We start from the raw sequence: 21815 nt of genomic DNA, 5'->3' as shown, positions 1-21815 counted from the left end.
ATGGCCTCCCACCCAGTAATTCGTAACACACGCGTATCACAGAACACGAATTTAGGACATATTTTTAATTCAGAATACAACACGCAGTTCGGAAAACACAGTGTAGAAATTTTGAACTTGTATTATTGTAGTTTGTCCGACAGGACATAGCTGCAAAGCACAACTGACCTAAATGGATTATAGCATTTTTCCTGTGGAAGTGAAAGGTGGAGTGCTGCATGCGTTGGGTGACTCAATGTATGAATCGAGAATGACGTATTTTCGCCACTAAAGTTGGCGTTATTTGTTTCCGGTTAGTTTCGCATAAATATACAGTATACGGTAGTTATAATGTTTGTCTTTCTGCCGGACCATAAGATGGTACTAATAGAATTATAATTTTTGTTTAAATTTCTAAAAGGAGAAACTTCAAAAAATCAAGTCCATTAGGCAATGAAATGCAGCAGCATTAAAAAAAGTGCCCATTTTCGTTTCACTGTATAATAGAGGGCAGTTGTAAGAAAAATCCCCTTTGTGTGTAAGTTGATGATTAAAGTATGACATTTGCGGTATTGATTATTCTCACGTTCCTCATGAGTTGTTACCATGGTGTCATATTTTTACAGCCCTTAGAATGCGTATGGTGACATCATCTGTGTGGCCGCCACTTCAAACTACTTAACACGTATTATCTTCAGAACAGCTGAACAGATTTAAATTGTTTGGAGCAAATGAAAATTCTAATCTGAAGCTGAACATTATGCTCAATGAAAAGGTACGAGGCAATATTTTCCGACATCAAAATTTGTGGTATTTGTCAAATTACAACAAAACTGTCAGCTTTGTGAAAAAAAAAGTACAGAAAGTAAATTTTAGTGTAGTTCAATACATTAGAAAAAATCAATATAAGAGAGAATAGGCCTCTTTTACCTTGATTTCTCCTAATGTGTTTTGACAACCCTGCAAAAAAAGTCGTGACTGGCCTTTTTTCTTTCAAGTCCATATATTCTATATTTAAATGTAATTTTGTGTAATTTAATCTCTAGCAAAGTTATGAAAAATTAAAAGATTTTTTTTTTTATTAAGCCTCCCTTCCAAAGCTCTGGGCTCCCGATATATGTTGAGATTACCCCACCCCCGTATGGTGGTCTGATGATATGTCTAGATTTGACATTGCTTACACATTCACACACACACACACACACACACACACACACAAAGTGTACGTCATCTTAATTTGGAAATGCATATGACGGGTTCTAGGCCACAAATGATTATGTCGAGCGCTTGAACTCAATTGAACATACTTAACTGAGGCGTTAACAGCCATTAGTTAACACGTAATCCAATAACGTGCTTAGCGCTGTAATGATTTTGATTGTTATAGTAAGTCATCTGGTAGCACTTAGCTTATGAGTCGATTTTATGTCAATCTTAACGATTAAAATTTAAGATAAATCAGCAATAACAATACCGTGACAAACAACACCAAACTCTAGTTGAGGCAAACCGCACATAATAATTTTACCTGTATGGTGGTGTGATTCCGCATCAATTCTATTCGTGGTCTCCAGGTTTATTGGTTCTAGATAAGTCATGGAAGCTTCACTCTCTTCCTTTGGCCAAATTTACTGTTTAAATAACTAATTTTTCATATAAACATGCTTTATATTGTAAGAATAAATATTCTAAAACTGTCGTCTAGTTTAGGGAGACGGAGAATATATTAATGAAAAGCGGTAATTTTTATTTTCCCTTAGAGCAGTTACAAAATATTATTTATTAAGTTTAGAATACAGAAATGTGTACAGGCAGGCACGTAGCCTGGATTTCGTAAAAGGGGGGAGGGGGGGAGTCCGTGACATGAAATACTGTGGTTATCACACCAGGAGCTCGATGAATCTAAACTATTTTAGTGGCATCATATATTGGTTTGTTAGGACAATAAAATGAGGATATGTTAGTAATAATGACAAACTACGAAGAAATCTTGAGTAAAAGAATAAAAAAAAAAGTATTGAAAAAGATTTTACAATATTTATGTTCCTTCCTTTGTTCATTCAAATATAACAATTTATCTTTCATTATGACTTCAACTATTATTTAAAAAAAAAAAAGTATATATATCCAATTATGCCTTGTAAAATATTTTACAATGTCTGCGTTTTTTTCTCTGTTGAATCAAAAGTTAACAGAACTTTCTTTCTACATAACTTTTTGTTTTCATTATTCCGTCCAACTACGGTACTATTTGTTCCAAATGACAGGTTAAAGGAGCAGTACAGGGTGTCTATCGGTCACGAAAGTCACGAATAAATCACGAAATCAGAAAACGGTCATGAAAGTCACGAAAAAGTCACGAAATTTAGCTTTTGGGTCACGATTTTTTTTAACTGTACAAATGCAAGTACAAATTGGAAAATTTTGTTCTATAAAACGTCAAAATTCATCAGCAAAAATGTCTGTGGTCGGCTTTAGACGCTATCAAATCGCAAGCAAAGTACGTTTCTATCGCATGGATGAAAATTCGGCCTAATTCGCACCCAAATTCGCTCTTGAAAATGTTAGGAAATTTTGTGATTTGGTAAAGAAAAAGTCACGAAATTTCATTTTGGAATTTTAGTAGACACCCTGCAGTAGAAAACTGATTCTGAAATAACATGTTTGATACTGCAGAGAAGCGATGACGAAAAATTATGATAAAAAATGTCCACAATGTTACAGAACGGCACTATGCTTTCGAAAACTTGAAATTTCTCTGACTTTAAGCAGAAATTCTGAGAATTTAGTGTCTTCTCTAGAAATTTCAAATTTCCTGACTTTTCCAGGATATCCCGCTCATTCGTCACTATGTATTGCAAGTAATATAAATCTCTTCATAAGAAAGAGTAACCAGAAGCTTGCTGTAGCTTTTTATTTTTAACGCTGATTCTTCTTTTCCTCGTTTCTTTTTGTTTCATTCTTCCTTAATGAAATGACGAAAGGGCCCTCTTCCAACTGCATCAGTAACCTTTTTTTTTTTTTTTTTTTTTTTGTAACTGTGGTGATTTTGCAAGTTTGAAACAAAGAGAATCGGAATAATAATTTTTCTTCACTGGCTTTTGATTATCGTTATTATTTTATTTTTTATTATATACATATATAATATGTTATATTTACAAATCTGCTCCTGCGGATGGAAAATACCTTTCTGACTTTGGCATACTGACCATAAATGACGAAGTGAGTATTCTACCAAGATCAACCGATTGTACTTCAGTTTCCTTTGAGCACTTGAGATTTCTCATGGCTGATATTTACCCTCGCCTATTTGGACAAAGACACGAACACAACGAGCATGACAGTTTTGAAAACTTTCATGCTCTTCAATGGGAATTGAACCCATGATAGATTCACTTTACGATGATGAACCGAACGCCTCACATCAGACCACTTGACTACACGACACCGACTACCGTTTCCTTTGAAACCCAGAATTTCAACTTCAAAGAAAGAATGACGTAAGAGAAGTTAGTTTCATCTATTTGGTGATCGAAAGCCTTTATGAGCAGTGATAATTTCAGATTTTCTCCGGGAGGGGGATTTTAATAGTCAGGGTGAAAAGTAGTATAACAAAAAATATACATTGAGCACGATACATGTACACTATGTGATTAAAAGTATCCGGACACCCCCCAAAATATACGTTTTCATATTAGGTGCATTGTGCTGCCACCTACTGCCAGGTACTCATTATCAGCGACCTCAGTAATCATTAGACATCTTGAGATAGCAGAATGGGGCGCTCCGCGGAACACATGGATTTCGAATGTGGTTAGGTGTTGGGGTGTCACTTGTGTCAGAAGTCTGTACGCGAGATTTCCACACTCCTAAACACTCCTAGGTCCACTGTGTCTGATGTGATAGTTAAGTGGAAACGAAAGGGACACGTACAGCACAAAAGTGTACAGGCCGACCTCGTCTGTTGACTGACAGAGACCGCCGACAGTTGAAGAGGGTCGTAAAGTGTAATAGGGAGACGTCTATCCAGACCATGACAAAGGAATTCCAAACTGCATCAGGATCCACTCCAAGTACTATGACAGTTAGGCGTGAGTTGAGAAAACTTGGATTTCGTGGTCGAGCGGCTGCTCCACGGAGGTAAATGCCAAACGACGCCTCTCTTGGTGTAAGGAGCGTAAACATTAGATGATTGAACAGTGGAAAAACATTATGTAGAGTGACGAATCACGGTACACAATGTGGCAATCCGATGGCAGGGTGTGGGTAAGGCAAATGCCCGGTGAACGTCATCTGTAAGCGTGTGTAGTGCCAACTGTAAAATTTGGAGGTGGTGGTGTTATGGTGTGGTCGTGTTTTTCTTGGAGGGGGCTTGCACCCCTTGTTGTTTTGCATGACACTCTCACAGCGCAGGCCTATATTGATGTTTTAAGTACCTTCTTGCTTCCCACTGTTGAAGAGCAATTCGGGGATGGCGATTGCATCTTTCAACACGATCGAGACCTGTTCATGCATACCCTGTGGCGGAGTGGTTACACGACCATAAGATCCTTGTAATGGACTGGCCTACACAGAGGCCTGACTAGAATCCTATAGAACACCTTTGGGATGTTTTGGAACGCCGACTTCGTGGCAGGCCTCACCGACCTACATCGATACCTCTCCTCAGTTCAGCACTCCGTGAAGAATGGGCTGCCATTTCCCAAGAAATCTTCCAGCACCTGGTTGAAAGTATGTCTGCGAGAGTGGAATCTGTCATCAAGGCTAAGGGTGGGCCAACACCATATTGAATTCCAGCAGTACCGATGGAGGACACCACGAACTTGTAAGTCATTTTCAGCCAGGTGTCCGGACACTTTTGATCACATAGTGTATATTCCTGGAGAGAATTTCATGGATCCGGGGAAAATTCCTCCTTTACCCCCTGAAATCATCAGTGCTTATAAGAACAAAGATATGGCCAAACGAAGGTTGTTAAGTTGTTTCTCATTTTTCAGGCCGAAAGAATTGTGAATAATAATAATAATAATAATAATATGTCTGCCAAAATTAAGCTTGAACCTTGAAGTGCAAGAAGATAGATTGATTTGCCCTACGGAAAGATAACGACGTGGCATAAAATTTTGAATTTCATCTTCAGAACGATCAAATTACTGGACACTTTTTAAAATACACAATTTGTAATAATAATAAGTGTATAGGAAATGTTTATTAGTGTCTACTTGAACGCTGAGAGAATTTGAAGAGAATCGTCCACAATAATTCTTAGTCCTTTGCTATAAATGTGAATTCATCTATGAATTGCTCTGCACGTTGACAACTTTTGTCCTTAATTGATTAAAATTTTGTTATAAAATCCAATTATTTTAAAAAATTGTTGTATAAGCGGTTGAAAACAGTACTTGGATTATCCAATTGAAAACTATGAGAGTCATCCTACTTCTTTTACAATGCTGTATTCATTCATATCTTTTGTTCTGCTAACGAATACAAATGCAACTCGGTCAAGACATTAATAGGACGTAAAGAATCGATTGAGTTAATAATAATAATAATAATAATAATAATAATAATAATAATAATAATAATAATAATAATAATAATAATAATAGTCTTTATTAAGATGCAGCTTTCTTGCCACACACGACACTTAATATTTTCTCCAAGGTAATTGCACACATAAGCTTTTGTATAATTTGCTAATTGATCCAAGCGTATTTATCAGTGGAAGAATGGCCCCGCGTAGCGTAGTTGATAACGCTCTCGCCTTTGGTGCGAGCGGTCCCGAATTCGATTCCCGGTGGGAACACTAGGTCGAAAAAGTGTAAGAGCTTTTTTGGCCAGCCATCCTGAGTGAGGTCTTTCCTGGGTTTTCCTCATTTACACCAAGCAAATGGCAGAATGATACCTAACATAACAGTCCCAGGTCGCTTCCTTCCTTTCCTATTCTTTTCTTTCTTTCTACTTTCCCGGATATTGTGCTCGCCGAGGGACGTCATCCTTCATATGTGGCACGGGCTGACATGGCCATAGATGCCGAAAGCCCAGAAATCTAATACCTAATCCGGATCAAAGTGGAAGACAACTACTTAATTAAAAGCAAATAATTTGAATGCTAAGAGTATGTGAGCATACGATGGACATTGTGCTTATTTTGGGGAGAGAGAGAAAGATTTCTACAAATTTGTAGAAGAATAATTTCTACAAATTCTTGTATAATTAATCATTTGCATAAATTTGTTATTCGTCTCTTTTAGCTTACAACGACTCACCAAAGGTAGCCGTTAACCCTGGTTCAGTTAATATAAGTATATCTCTAGTGGCAATACTCATTTATACCTTAAAATATCTTCTGATGTTATATTCACTAAGATGATCACCTTTTTAACGAAATTACAAGTTCATGATAAATATTAAATAATTTATTCTTTGATTCCCCTTTAACGTATATTCACACAAACTGTCTTGCAACCAAACATGTTAAGTAAGTATATATAAACAACGACATAGCAACCAACAAAACAATAATATATATTTCTTATATTAAAAACATTCTTCTTCTATTATTTTAATTAACGTTATAATATGTATAGTGCTTGTGTAAAAGCACTTTCTGCCCGAAAGATAAACAATTATGAATCATACAATTATGAATCGATACAAAGTATCTCGTTATATAAAATGTCGCTCGATAAAGGGACTAAATATAAAAGTTACATGGAAGCTTGACTTTTATATTTAAGAACCACTGGTCCGTTTATAATAATAACATGATAATAGTTGTGTTCTTTACATTTTGATCGCCCTTCATATATATAACTTCGTTCAGTTACCTCATATAAATACATTTATAATAAAACTTTCATTCCACTATTATTTATCTTTTATCATTAAAAAGTCGTCGCTTACTAATACAATTAACGAAGGATGCGAAATCAAAAGCATAAGAGATAATTACATTCTAAAACATAAATTACAATGATCAATAGTTTCATGCATTATTAAAAACGGTCATGTTAAAAATGGTTAATCTTTACAGAGCGAATTATAGAATAATTACGTTAGATGACATTTTAAAGTATGTATCATATCAATAAGGTGTCAGGATACAAAAGAATCTTATCCGAGTATCATATAAGGTGACGCATGGGTACGGTCGTCGGATAATTAACTTAATAGAATGAGCCTTATACTGAATATAATCTTTGACAATAAAGTTCCAACACAAATCAACATAATATAAATAACCTTTGTTTTTAAAATCATTTGGAAATTAATATTTGTTAATGAGAATTAAAGAAAATTAAATTAAGTAAAAATCAAAAATAAAATGTAACCTATGCTCGGGCGAGCGAAAAGAAGGAATTAACTTTATTTTCACACAAACAGAAGTCTTAGTTTCCTTCATTCTTATTTATTTGAGCAAGAATGTCAGGTGCAACTAACCTTTTTACCAGCTGCATCCATTTTTCTCTTGTATACTGGGTACGCCTCCAAACCTTCAACTCATCTATATTACGAAGTCCAATTAACGTACCTGTTTTAGCGTTCAACAATTCAAAAACTTTAGGGTTTATTTCCTTGAAACATAAATAAGGACCTGAGAAAACGTCACAAAATTTATAAATCTTCTTTAACAACGCATTACTTTGTGGGTGTTGTTTTCATTATTGACATTAACACATAAATTTGAAGATAAATATTCATAAGAATCAATAGCTGATATGGGTTTAACCCCTACCACATCAGCTGCAGTCAGTTTAAATTCGTACTCGTGTATGGTTCCAATAAAGTACATTGTATTGCACAATCCTGATTATGTTCCGCATTATTATTTTGTACAGGAATTGCGTGATTGTTTTGATTATGATACGAAGTGCCATCTCTTAAATTAAAGTTACGTCTATCAATACGGTTTACAGTATTTCCAGAATTACGCCATACATTTCGTCTGTTTTGGAACCTACTTCGGTTAAATGGTCTGACATAATTATTATCACAATTAGTTAGGTTAGGTGGATTTACATCATATCTTTGCCTATTCTGATTATTTAAATTTACTCTATTCAGGTTATGTTCCGTATTGTTTACATTACGAATATTTACATTCCGGACAGGTACTGACCTAAGGTTATCTGAATTATTTCTAATTTTACCTACTCCAGTTTGATTATTCTGTGCCTGGTATTGACTTTCGTAATATTGAACAAGCATTAGCAGATGATTGAAACTTATGCACTGTGTAGAAAGCAGAATTTGTTGCAGTTTAAAAGGTAGTAGATTTCGGACAGATGCAATCACTCTGGATTCAGATTGTAGTGGATTTACAACTTTTAATTCATTGTAAGTGTTCACAACAAAATCAACAATAGATTTGTGTAGGCGAGGATGAAAAGGTTGGTTTCTAATCATAGCGTCTCTGTTAGCAAGTAAAAAGTCGTTCTCATAATTTGCGATCAACGCTGCTTTGAATTCCTCATATGTTTTGACGTTTTCCCGTACTGCTTTAAACCATAAAGAACACGGTGGGAGTAATAAATGAGGGATTAGTTTCATATATTGAGATTTATCTATACACAATATACTGCATTCATCCTGAAATTTTTCCAGGAAAGAAGTAGCATTTTCATTGCAGCTGCTACCACTAAACTTACTCATAGCTCGTATTTCGCTCATTTTTACACTTAACTTTATATTTCTTTCACCATTTCGTGTTAAATGGAAATTTCTACCTACTGTGTTATGCGTGATTCCACCATCTCTTTTCCGCGTGTTATGCGTGGTTCCACCATCTCTTTTCCGCCCATCTATATTCCTTTGTTGAATTCTTTCCAAAATAATATCCTCATCGGATGGGTTACTTGAAGAAGAAGTAACGCAAGGTCCACGTCGATCTGCTTCGGGTGAATGCGAGGGCATCTCTTGTGAATGAGGGAATTCCAAACGATCAGTAACAACGTTGTTGTTGGATGTATTGTCTTTAATCTGTAACGCCCTAATTTCCTCCTGTATGGTAGATATCAATTGTGTATTTGCACGTATTTGGTTAGAATTACCTGTCACCTGAATCTTTTGCTGACGAACAGAAGATTCTATTACTTCAAAATCTTTTTTTACAATATTGACTTCTTGGATTACATGATTGTAGTTATCCTTGCAATCTTCAGATAATCTTTTTAACTTCTCATCAAATTGTAGCGTGATGTCTCTCACAGCTTGGGTTACAGATTGATCTATTTGTTCTAATCGTCTACTCAATTCTTCATACTGTCTACTAGATTCTTCAGATTTTTGCTGTACCGTTTGTTTTAATTCTTCAGACATTTGAGCTAAATTTTGTTCCTGTCGCTGTAATGCTATTAGAATTCTGTCCTCTAGTGTCGACATTCCAGGTGTAATGGGAGCTATATTCTGCTCATTGTTAACACCGTCAACAGTTTCATTCTCTACTGTCTCACCAATCATGACTTTTCTTATGATTACTCTGCCACTTCTAAGAATGGTTGAGTTAGTATTCATGAACCTTCTTATTAAGGTAAATTCACCCTTACTTTAAACTTCGGGATATGAATTTACAAGAATCCCGGGTTTCGGCACCAAAAATTTTACAACGACTCACCAAAGGTAGCCGTTAACCCTGGTTCAGTTAATATAAGTATATCTCTAGTGGCAATACTCATTTATACCTTAAAATATCTTCTGATGTTATATTCACTAAGATGATCACCTTTTTAACGAAATTACAAGTTCATGATAAATATTAAATAATTTATTCTTTGATTCCCCTTTAACGTATATTCACACAAACTGTCTTGCAACCAAACATGTTAAGTAAGTATATATAAACAACGACATAGCAACCAACAAAACAATAATATATATTTCTTATATTAAAAACATTCTTCTTCTATTATTTTAATTAACGTTATAATATGTATTTGATAAGCATATCTCTAATCAGTCTGTAGATTATACCAGCGGCGGATCCAGGGGGCGATCGGGGCAATCATCCCCCCAGAAGAGGAAACTTTTTTTATTTTATATATATAAATAAAACCCTCCCAAAGTTTGAAACTGTTTAAAGTAGTTCTAAGTAACAGTATGACAACCCACCGCCCCCCCAGAAGTCGGTCCTGGATCCGCCTCTGGATTATACAGTGTGTATCAAAAGTTCAGGGCCATGAGTAACTTCGTTATGAGTAAAAGTACGAAAGAATGAACGGATAAGAAAATTGTTGGAAATATGTGGTTTTCAGTCTAAAATAGTGATAATTTCCCCAATACCATTAGTGGTTTGGGCTCCACACTGCTAAGGCGCCCTGTGTTAAATGAAAAGCCAACGTTGCCAGTTCAACATTTCACTTCGGCTTTCACATTATCAATAATATAGCATTGTTGGGAAATAGATTCGAGGTATTCTAGGTTCCCTCACATAACAATATGCACGTTCCCTGTAATTTTGGCGTACCCTTACGTTCCATTGCCAACCTCAGAGAAAATTATCATATATTACAAAAAAATACCGTGTATTCGTTATCCATGTAATAATTGTAAAAACGAGTATAATACTATTAATAATCGCAATAATATATAATGAACTACTCTAGTAATCTTCAGTTTCGAACTCCAAATTGGGATCAGTCCTTACCATTCTTTAAAATCTCTATTAACACTAACCTGAACAATAATAATATTTCCACCCCCTCGTAAACGCAACTGATTTTAAAAAATGAGTACAGGGTTGCCATTTTCCAATTAAAAATTGTTATTGATTTATTTTATAACAGAAATGACTGTTAAAACCGTCAGCGTGTGTGTTTTATAATTATTTAATGCACTGTACATTTTATTTGCACATTCAAAAAATGCAAAGAAGTGTGTTCTAAAATTATCGTATATTCACCTATTATAGCAAGAGCATTATCTAGAGTTACCAACTGTCCGGTATTTTACCGGGCAGTTGTTTTTGTCCTTGTCCGGTGTCCGGTACTACCTGAAAACCGGACGCTAAATGTCTGGTAATTTTTCCTCTTACTAGTTCTATTCAGTTTACTTTTTAATCCCGTGGAAAGTAGATTTAGTTGAATCCGTATTCTAAGTCGAACCGAATTTGACAACCTTTTGATTTCGGCCATAGAGTAATTCCATTCCGCAACGAATTTGTTGTTTCGTCGCAGTAATGATATCGTTTGCAAAGTGGAAGTGATGCCAATTTATCTTTAGAGTATACGTTCTCCAGGAGAGTATCGGGTATTTCCATTTTCAGAAGTTGGCAAACCTTGCATTATCGTATATAGCATTAGTATATCACGATAAATTATCGCATGGTTGGAAAGCCTGTCGAACAGCCTACTGACCTGGAAACGTCATGTTTTTGGCATTCAGCGCTTTACCACTGTGGAGCCCAAATGGCTGATGTGATTAAAAAAAATTACTATTTTAGATTAAAACATAGAGGAAAAGCACCAAAAGCGACATAGGTCCGTAAACCGACATATCGCCTTTTTTTTTTTTTTTTTTTGGCTGGAACACGCTGCACTCTGGACAAGACACTATATTAGTAGTTTCTACTCTCACCACTAGGCGGAGTACGTGCAATTTAAACCAGTTGTGAGGGTGGATTAGTGTGTGAGGAGCATTGTTTTGTTTATCGTTGTGCCAAAATTTCTGTTGATATTTTATCATTAGTAAGCGAGAATTATATAGAGGTAGATGATTTACTCATTACATACTTTTATTCTTTAAGTTATTAAGTTTGCAAATCACCGTGGTTCTTGTGCCAACTGATACTCTTTGATAGTGAAACAAGTACAAACATGTAGGAGTAAAGTGTTCTATAAACCGACATACCCTTTCACTGACAAGTCTGCAGACCTACAGCGTAAGGCTACGCTGCGTAAAGCTACTCAAGCGTCAGTAATAACTTCGTCACCGTATAAAAAAGAACTATTACCTACGATTTAGAAGAAGGTGCAGAGAGAAACTAAACTGAACGCAGGTAGAAAAGGAGACTCAAAAAGAAATGCAAGTAGGGTTAAGTCCCAAACTACGCCCAGGTTAAGGTATGAACAAGCAGACAATGACTCATCATCAGATTAAGGTTTAGTGTCCAGTGTACCAGAAAGTAATGATATATATTGCCAAAGACTCTTTTCGGAAGACTAGCTGAGAAGAATGGGTTCAGTGTATATCATGTGAGGTCTGAACACACAAAGAATGTGTCGGTGTGGAAGGGGACCTTTACATCTGTGTATTGTCATTGATTTAGACTGAATGTGTAATTCCATAGCGATATTCTCTCTTGATGCTTACTTAACTTACAAAATACCCATAATGTGTAGACTATTTAGAACTGTGAATTGTGTCTAATACCACAATGAAACTATTTCTATCAGCACCTATTTATACTTTTAATAAGCAAAGTATGGTGCAGATCTAATAGTATCTTACAAGTAAACCTACTATTGTGCGTAACAGAACTTATACAAGAATATCAAAATGAAAATTTAAGAAGATATCTTCTTTTCATTTTGCAAGATAATAATTTTCTGAAGGTATGTCGGTTTTGGGGTCTGGTTTCTAAAAATATGATTTCGGAGACAATTGAACAAATCGTCATAATCGTGGCAATATATGACGATTTTTAAAACTGGTTACATAATTTTATTGAGTAGTGTTGCTGGTTTAAAGAAATATATTTACTTCATAATCGCGGTCCTTCAATTCAGCTTTATGAGCCAAAAGCAAAATGATATGTCGGTTTCGGTGCTTTTCCTCTACGTATTTCCAACAACTTTTCTCCTTTTTTTCCATTTTTTTTTCACATTTTTACTTACAACGAGTTGCACTATTGTCCTAGACTTTTGGTACATCCTGTGTAATGATGGTGTGAGACATTGAATAATTTAGTACTTTCATTTTTATTTGTTTTTCTTCTCAAAAATTTTTAATTTCATTTTTTTAAGAAAGGACAAGGTCCTGAGAAATTTTCTCTTTCAATTGTTGAATATTTTCTCACGATAGATTAACACGCATGAGAAATGACGGCATTTAAGAAAATGAATGCGGCTTTTGTTAACGGAATGAATTGTTAGTGGGATATCATGTGACAACATATGTGGTCACGTTGAAATAAACAATAAAAATTAGCTTAATAGGTGTCAATGAGGGATTCAAACTTTCACACATTTAAAAGTTAATTTAAAATTATTATTTTTCCCATTTGTCTTATGAAATTTTGTACATGTTATCAAACTATTGTTTAGAAGACAAAAAATTACAGGCTGGTGCGTTTGTGTGTATTAGTCCGGCAGCCAAAAGCCTAAAATTAACTGAACCCAAACTTAGCGTATTAAGTTTTTTCTCTTTGAATTTTCTGAAGGATGGGTACAAAAGCTTCTCAAAATTCAAAAAATGAAATGAAATCTTTGAGTTTTACGCCCCACGGTTATGCCGATTAGGCTAAAGGAGACAGTGATGATGAGAAATGAATGAAATGGTGGAATGAAGAAAGTGGGAGGAAACGGGAGAACCCCGAGAAAACCCACGAGCACGGTGTTTGTCCACCACAAAGTCCACACGGCGCGAGCTGGGATCAAACCAAGGACCCCAAGCACCGGAGGTGAATGCTCTACCACTGAGCCACCGCGCCCCCTTTCTCAAAATTGAGTGATGCCACCTCGGCACCCTTGGGAAATTCGAGCTGTGACGTCATTTTTATATCATCATAATAGTCATCAAGTTTAAAACGACAAGTTCCAAACAATCGACGATAGTTCCTATAATTATTATCTGATTTGCATTATGTAACTTGCTTCAGATAGGTAATGAATTCAGTTTTCCTACAAAGTATTCCTTATTTGCGTATTTGCTTTTGTTGTAGTTAAAAATTGCTTTACAAAGTTAAAATTTACCAAACTTTACTTTTAATATACAGTATGACTTTGATAATGTAACAGTTTCCGGGCTCTTTTTGATAATTTATTCAACCGATCTGTTTCAAATTTTCTGGGACACGACTAGATAGTCATAGAGGCTACCCTCAGAATTTGTTACAAGGTGGTTGAGTAGAGGCAGAGGAATATATCAGAAATTGTTGAATTATGAAAGTCATACTGTACTTCCATATTCGTATATAATTATAAATGATGTTTATTTATATCATTCACTTTTATTAAACATATCTCATAAATGTTTATTTACATATCCATAAGAAACATTCACTTTCAGTGCAAAATTTAATCTTAAAAAAATCTAATATACCACTGTAATGTCCGCAGCAAAAAAAAAAAAAAAAAAAAAAAAAAAAAACCTGCAACATGAGCATGTAAGTTGTGAAACAAGGAAGTCTCTTGCTCCAAAATGAGTGTGCAGGAGAGGACGCCGAGGTTTCTCCTGGCGTGATTCGTGCCACTTAGAAGTTACAGTAGAGCGTCGAGTATCCGAAGTAATTGGGGGACATGGGTGTTCGGAAAACTGGTTTGTTCGGATAATCGAACTGTACATGTTTATTTGCCATGCGCGGAGCGGCACGCCTCAACTCTAAGCTGGCGCAGCTGTTGCTGTGAACAGCTTTGATACTGCCGCTACTTCTACAGCCAGTGCCAAACCGACAGAAGTGTGCTGATTGTTGAAACACAGCGACTGGCGGCTTGGCCGGTCAGCAGCGCCTTATGAAGGCCCCATTAGAAGCAATGTTCCGCCAGCGGTGGCTCAGTGCGGCGACTACTGTGGGAAACTTGGTTTGGGAGTGAGGGGGATGATGGACGGTAGGGTGGGAGAGTAACAGGTGCGAGCGAGTACACAGTTCGGTTAAGCGGTCGTTCGGTTGACCGACGTTCGGATAATCGACGCTCTACTGTATGTTGATCCCCTGGGTTTTTAGGCGTAGTTTCACAATAAACTTACATGCCCATGTCGCATTTTTTTTTTTTTTTGCTACGGACTGTACATTTAACATCAGTATTATTTCCATCCTCATCTGAATCTTCACTACGTGTTATAGGGCTGTAAATTCAATATTGTTACAGGCACGGAACAAAGTACAGGGTAAAGAAGAATCTCTAAAATTACAACGATACATTTTCCATGGTTCTTCACTTTCACACGAGCATTTAATCAGTTTTAGTTCTTCAGAGGGTGCTAAGGGTACATTTTCAGGCAAAGTTAATGGCACTAAAGTTGTCTGAACAATGTCCTTATAATATCCATCCATACATAGTTGGGTCTAGTTTAGGTGGTTGTGACACAATACACTTTTCAACACATGTTCGCAAATGTGCACGTTTGACGCTTTTTAAAGCCTCGTTTGTCGAAGGAAGCGAGGAAAGTTGTGGTGCTTAAGAACAGTTGTTTCCCTTTTCTTATGCCACTGTTTATTCGTGCCTATGTAATAGTTGCATAGCTTCCTTTACCATAGCTTTTGTGACAAATAGTGAAGCTTACTCTAGAACACTAGAAAGTGGTACTGTATGGTAGGCCAGTAATGACAGGGAATATCCATCCTTAATGGTTTTAACATTTTTTTTCTTTTCCGATACGAAAGTACGAAGCCGTAGCGTCAAACCACTATGGACGTGAGCTGCAAAATTATTGGGAAAGATTTTCCGATTCTCCAATACAGTTCCACCAATATTTACGACAGTTCGTCCGTGCATTGGTGATCCCATTAACATTTCTGCTGTAGTGTTTTAAAAGAAGTATAAAGGTAACCAAGAAACTTCTGTCGCATTTTATGAAGGTCTGTGTTTCATTGGCGTGAGTTGAATGAGAATTTGTTGGCATGGGTATATCCAACATACTACCTGGTTGTGGCAGTTCAGTTACACCGTGAACCTGCGTAAGGACAGAATAAACATGGGATCTCCACAGAGCGTCATAAGGGTGTGTATGCTGTACGAGTTCAAACTGGGGTCAAACAACGCAACAGTGGGGCGGAAGATATGCCAGACTTTTGGTGAGGGTGTCGTGTAGCGGTGGTATAACAAGTTTAAGGACGGTGACGTTACACTCGAAGACTCACCATGTGTCGGAAAACCAACACATGTACAAAATGAAGATCTTCAGGCAGCAATTGAGGCGAACAATGGCCAGACATGTGAGGAACTGGGACTAAAATTCAGTGTGAGTGGAGAAACCATTCGGCAGCACCTCCATCAACTTGGGAAGCACTATCAGTTGGATCGAGGGGTCCCACATAATTTGATCCGGGCCAGAAGGCAACGCGAGTAAACACTAGTGTTTCTTTACTGTCTCGTCTGCGAGCCATTTCTAGACAGGGTGTTGACATGTGATGAGAAGTGGGTCCTGTACGAAGCTCTGCGGCGCCGTCATCATTGGTTAGCACCCCATGAACCGGTTCCAAAACAGCCAAAACCAGCTCTGCACCAGAAGAAGTTCCTCCTGTGTGTTTGGTGGACTGCTCGTGGCATCGAGCATAGGGAACTGCTACCAGCTGGTGAGAGCATCAATGCAACTGTGGACTGTCAGTAGTTGAATCGTGTTCAAGAAAAACTCAAAACTCTTTAACCAGCACTTCTGAATAGCAAATGGGTCCTCCTGTTACAGGACAACGCTAAACCCCACGTGGCTAGGATGACCCAGAAACCATCGGTGTCATCCGATATTACAGTCACTTGCCAGCCAAGGTTACTTTCATTGCTTGTTGCACTAAGATGTTAGCATCAGTGATCGAAGTGAGACGGTATGTGGTGGTATGCCATACCACCTCTTTCTTTTCAGTGATGAAGACACACCGCCTCTGGTTTTTCAGTGATCAAGAAATACCGTCACTGGAAAGTGGATGCTAATATATCTGTAATAAATCCATTTTTACACACAGTAATTGACGAATAGCTTCGAGTGTAAGAAACTTTTACTTCTTATGTAGAAATAATTTCTAAGATGGCAACAACATTTTTGAAATCTTTCCCCCACTTTTTATATTAAATATGAGGTGTCTAAAAGGTTCACCTAGTTTATATTTTGTTTAATATTATGTTGTGCCATATTCAAATGCTTCTTTCTTATGTATGTTTGTGTCTTCTTGCCTTAATGCATACAAATGCCCTATTTTGAGCATGGGCGGATTTATTAGTTGTATGCTGTGGGGAACTGACCTTCCGGGGGTCTGGAATACCCCTCAGTCGAGTAGAGAGTTTGGGAGTTGTCCTGCGGTAAATTATTTTAAAATTGTTAATATAAAAACTCCGCTTTTGAGCATTTCCATGTATAATTATCTATAATAGAACATAAGGTAACATTTTAAAAAAAATCTCAGTTGAGGGTGGGGTAAAGCCTCTCTCATGGTTTTGAGTCATTATGTGAATAGAAATGCAATCTTTTAGGCAACATACCCTCACTGTATTTGAACTTTAGATAGGTTGTACATCCAGTCAAAATCATAATAAAACATACCGCCTCTACTTTTTTCCACTTCGAACACTGGTTAGGATCATAATGAATACAGTGAGAACATCAACGCTCAGCTTTGTCGTTTTACTTTTTGGGGGTAAGTTTTTCAGAACATCCAGTAATTCGTTGCCACTTTGTAAGCATTTCGACTGAAATATTATTCTCATAATTTCTTCAGCAATTATTATCATTGGGCGTACATACTGATGAATTTTCTTCCCAAGTAGCATTTTACTAATACCAGCAAATACATTCTGGATTACTTCAGTTAATTCACTTTCCACCATGAGAGCACCAATACAACCAGCAGAACTCATCAGAAGGTGCATGTTCCCAAGTCTCAGCACCACGTTCTGAAAACAATCAGGATTTGTCCACTGTATGTGTAATGCCCCACTGTATAACTGCTGCTCACATGTGAATAGAGTAATATCTTGCTCAATTTGTTTTGTTATGATCTGAGCCTTCGTCAAGGCTGTCATGATAGTGTTGGGATGAGAAAAGGACATATCAATCAGAGGTAGATACCGACAAAGTGGATGGTTGTAAAGTTGAGCTAATTTCTCTACATTTAAAAGTGTTGTAACCATGAAACTCCGCATATGTGCTGTGCATCAAAATTATGTAGTAGCAAATTACATATATTAATCCCTTTCTGCATGACTTTTTCTTTTAGCGAAAAAAAAATCAGTATTGGAAATCCTCATATGGGAACTTGAAAAATGAATTAAATCTTGAATTTTAGATTTTTCATTAATTCCGACGAGAAATAAGTAAGTGCCATATATGATACACTTACAACTCACAAAGAACATGCCAGATGTCACCAAAATCTCTTATTCATACACGTCAATATCTCATACAGCAGACAAAAGAGTCATTTGATGCCTTTGATAAACCACAAAAAATCTAGTGAAAAAAGAGAATGTGCCATATATGGCACGGCATGCGGTAAGGGTTAAAATATATACATTTTTCGTCCGAAATGTTCTTTAATGATTACAATGTGGCTTTATCTGTCCTAAATTTCCCTACAATACTAAAATTTGAAATAAAATTAACTCGAAAGTAAATATATCACATTTTCAAGTTGACTGGCGCTCTCACTTATAATGCCAAGGATCGTAGGCTCGATTCCCATTCGAATAATGTGGTTTGCTTTACACTGCTGACCTCGTGATTTGGAATTAGCTTACATTAAAAGCTTCTAGCTTAATTGGAAGCTTCTAGGTAGATATATAATTAAATAAATTTCATATATGCAAATTTTCTTCAAAAGAACAGATCGTTTTTATATTTTAAAATATTTTTAACTGTAATGAAAATGAATACATAATTAATGGATACAATTAGCAAAAGTTGAATTCATTATCTATCAGGAGAAAGTTACAGGATACAAATCGGATAAAATTATAGGAACTGTGGTCAAGTATTTGAAACGTGTTGAAGTGTATTTAATGATTCTTGCAATACCGCAATTGATAACGTCACCGCCCAAGTTCTCCAAGGTGCCAAGGTGGCATCACTCGAATTTGAAAAGCTCACATGTCTAGCATTCAAAATATGCAAACAGAAAAACTTAATACGCTAACTGTGGGTTTAGGTCTCGGCTGCCGGACTATCTGCCTTGGAAGAGGGTCATTTGTTTTGTTTGACTAAGGGCGGTCAGTTGTACAGATATTAATAAATTGATCCTTCATTGAGGTTGTTCGTTAAATTTTACAGATTTACCAATCGTTTCAAAATTTTCAGGATTGTCCCTACTTTTGGAAAATTATCCAGCGTCTAAGCATGACTTCAGCGGAACATCTAAATATCTCTATACTTTCATGAAATGAAATATTTCAGTTTTACATCCCACGGATATGTCGTGTAGGCTAAAGTAGACTATGCTGTTGGGGTGTAGTTAAATTTACATTGAAGTTGCACTATCCGGTCGTGACGTAATGTCACGTGGTAATTAGTCCACTTTGCACACACAACTTTACGTTTTGTAAATTATTCATTGCAGCTTTGGAAAATTCAAGATTGCATTGGATATATACAGTATACACTGCTTTGGTCAGTTGGAGTTTTATGTACGTACGTAACTTTACGTACGTTAAGAAAAATAGCTGAGCGAGCGTGGGTTAGAAGCCTTGCAGGGCTCGTTTTGTTTCACCTTTGCCCCCTGACAATAACACGTGACATTACGTCCCACTGGGGTGGTGCAACTTAGATGTAAATCTAACCTCATCCGGATCGTTGAGAGTAAATAAAATGGTGAAATGAAGAAAGTGGGAGGAAACGGGAGAACTCCGAGAAAATCCACACACATGGCTCTATTTTTTAATAATTTTTCATTTTTTGTGTATGTGAAGCGATAAATAAAATGAAACGCTGAGTCGTACGATTATCACTTTTAAAAAGTCAAAGGAGAGAAATCATTACATTAAAAAAAAAAAGGACTTGGTCAGGAATACCAAATTTGTTTGGTCGGGTCATTTGGTCACTTTATTTGGTTAGTTGAACCAAAATTTGGTCATTTATACCAAATTTGTTTGGTCATGAGCACTATATTTTTTGGTTAGAACATTTGGTTGATTAATTTTGTTATGCGAACCAAATCTTAAGTGATTTGGTAAAGATTTGATTCTCCTGACCATGGGCGGCGATTAGGGGGGGCAAAGGGGGGAAGTTGCCCCCCACTTTTCTGAGATGGACTATTAATGTATGTAGTTTCAACCAGGGAAATATGTATATTAACATTGATATACAAATATTCAGATTATGTCTTGCCCCCCCACTTTTAACGTCCAATCGCCGCCACTGCTCCTGACCAAAATGTTCAGTTACAAGGTCACGTGTATCCATTTGATTTCTGGGTAAACATGGCGAGTACAAAAGTGTGGATCGCGGTTTGAGTGTATGGACGAAAGTATATAGTGATTCTACCGAAAAAAAAATATCACGTTTAACTAACAATCACAAGTTTGGAATTCAAAGGACGTGTGTGAAACAGACTTTTGTTTGCACTATCTAACTTTCAACACCAAAGTCCCAATGATATGTTGTCACTTGGCAGCAACACAATGGATCTCGTGAGCTACACATTAAGAAGTTGGAACTTACCGCTGCTAGTCAACGTGTTTCGAGGTAACCTTACTTTTTCGTTCGTATTACTTTACTGTTAGTATATATATATATATATATATATTGGCTGTAAATTTGGTATAACAAATGCGCCTTAGGTAAACTTTTACAATGCACTCTCCAGCTGCACATCGAGATGTAGGACCACTTTAAAAGGGTGTAGTAGAGTAGGGTAGGATACAGAAGAGTAACATAGGAATAAGTAGGGTAGAGGTAGGATATGGTTAGTTTAAGTTTAGGGAAGTTTTGACCCATATTCATAAGTTTAATAGAGTGTAATTTCTATTTTATTTTCAGTTTAGTTCCTGTGGTAACTGTATTTGGTATTTGCTACCAAATGTTTTGGTCAAATTCACTAAATGCAGGTTTAATATTTACAACCAAATTATTTCGATCCAAGAACCAAACCTGGATAATTTGAACCAAATTTTTGGTATTCCCAACCAAACCCTACTTATTTGGTCATTATTCAGTCAAAATTACCAAATGCATATTTGGTAATGGTAACCAAATACTAGGTTCCTGCAATCAAACAAATCGTAACCAAATTATTTTGTGCTGGTGACCAAACGTTTGGTTGGCGCTATATTGACCAAACGATTTGGTAACCAGCACCTATTTTTTGGTCAATCTGACTAAACCTTTTTTTCAGTGTATGGAAAAATAAGAATGCGGAAGGAACAGAACTCTGAGAAAATCCAATGAAAAAATGTCAGTTTCAATATTCCATGACATGTAATCAAAGCATGGACCCACCTTATGCCAAAGGTGAGCATTGTATTGCGACAGGAAACGCCGTGCAGCTGAGCCACCCAAAATTTACACCTTATCCTATAATCATGTCTGGTAAAAAGACCCCCCTCTCTCTTCCCTTCGTTTCTCCGATACTAAAATAAGCAATCGCAACAGAATGAAAAATTGAAACCGATGAATGTCTGTTAGACAGAGGTACAGAAGTGAGACAGAGAGAGAAAGGGGAGAGAAGAAGAAAAAGAGGAAGATGAAGAAAAGAGAACACTGATAAAAATAAAATTAAAAAATGGAATTTAAACATAGTAAGATAGAACCTAACATTATAAAGTACTATTTCCAGAAATCCAACAACAGTGTAGAAGTAACGTTTGGATTTTATATTTTTTTCAGGGCTATTCGAATATATAGGAGATGCTTGAAAAATTCATTAAGTCATTTTCAAAACGAATACCAAACTAGGTGGTCACATTAAATACTCAATTTCCAGCGGAACTATAGGGTTCCAATACACATCAAGAATAATGTCAAAAGGTTAACAC

General features: G+C 36.4%; 1 long non-coding RNA gene across 1 annotated transcript in view; it reads right to left on the bottom strand.

Moving 5' to 3' along the window:
- LOC145684840 (uncharacterized) overlaps positions 1–21815 on the bottom strand; it is a 42096-nt gene that overhangs the window by 577 nt on the left and 19704 nt on the right. The window lies entirely within an intron of this gene.

The sequence above is a fragment of the Thermobia domestica genome, chromosome 5 (genome assembly GCF_964235325.1).
Source record: "Thermobia domestica chromosome 5, izTheDome1.hap1.1, whole genome shotgun sequence".
In the NCBI taxonomy this organism is placed as follows: Eukaryota; Metazoa; Arthropoda; class Insecta; order Zygentoma; family Lepismatidae; genus Thermobia; species Thermobia domestica.
Note: the sequence above shows the minus strand (reverse complement) of the source record. Positions and strands in the feature narration are given on the sequence as shown.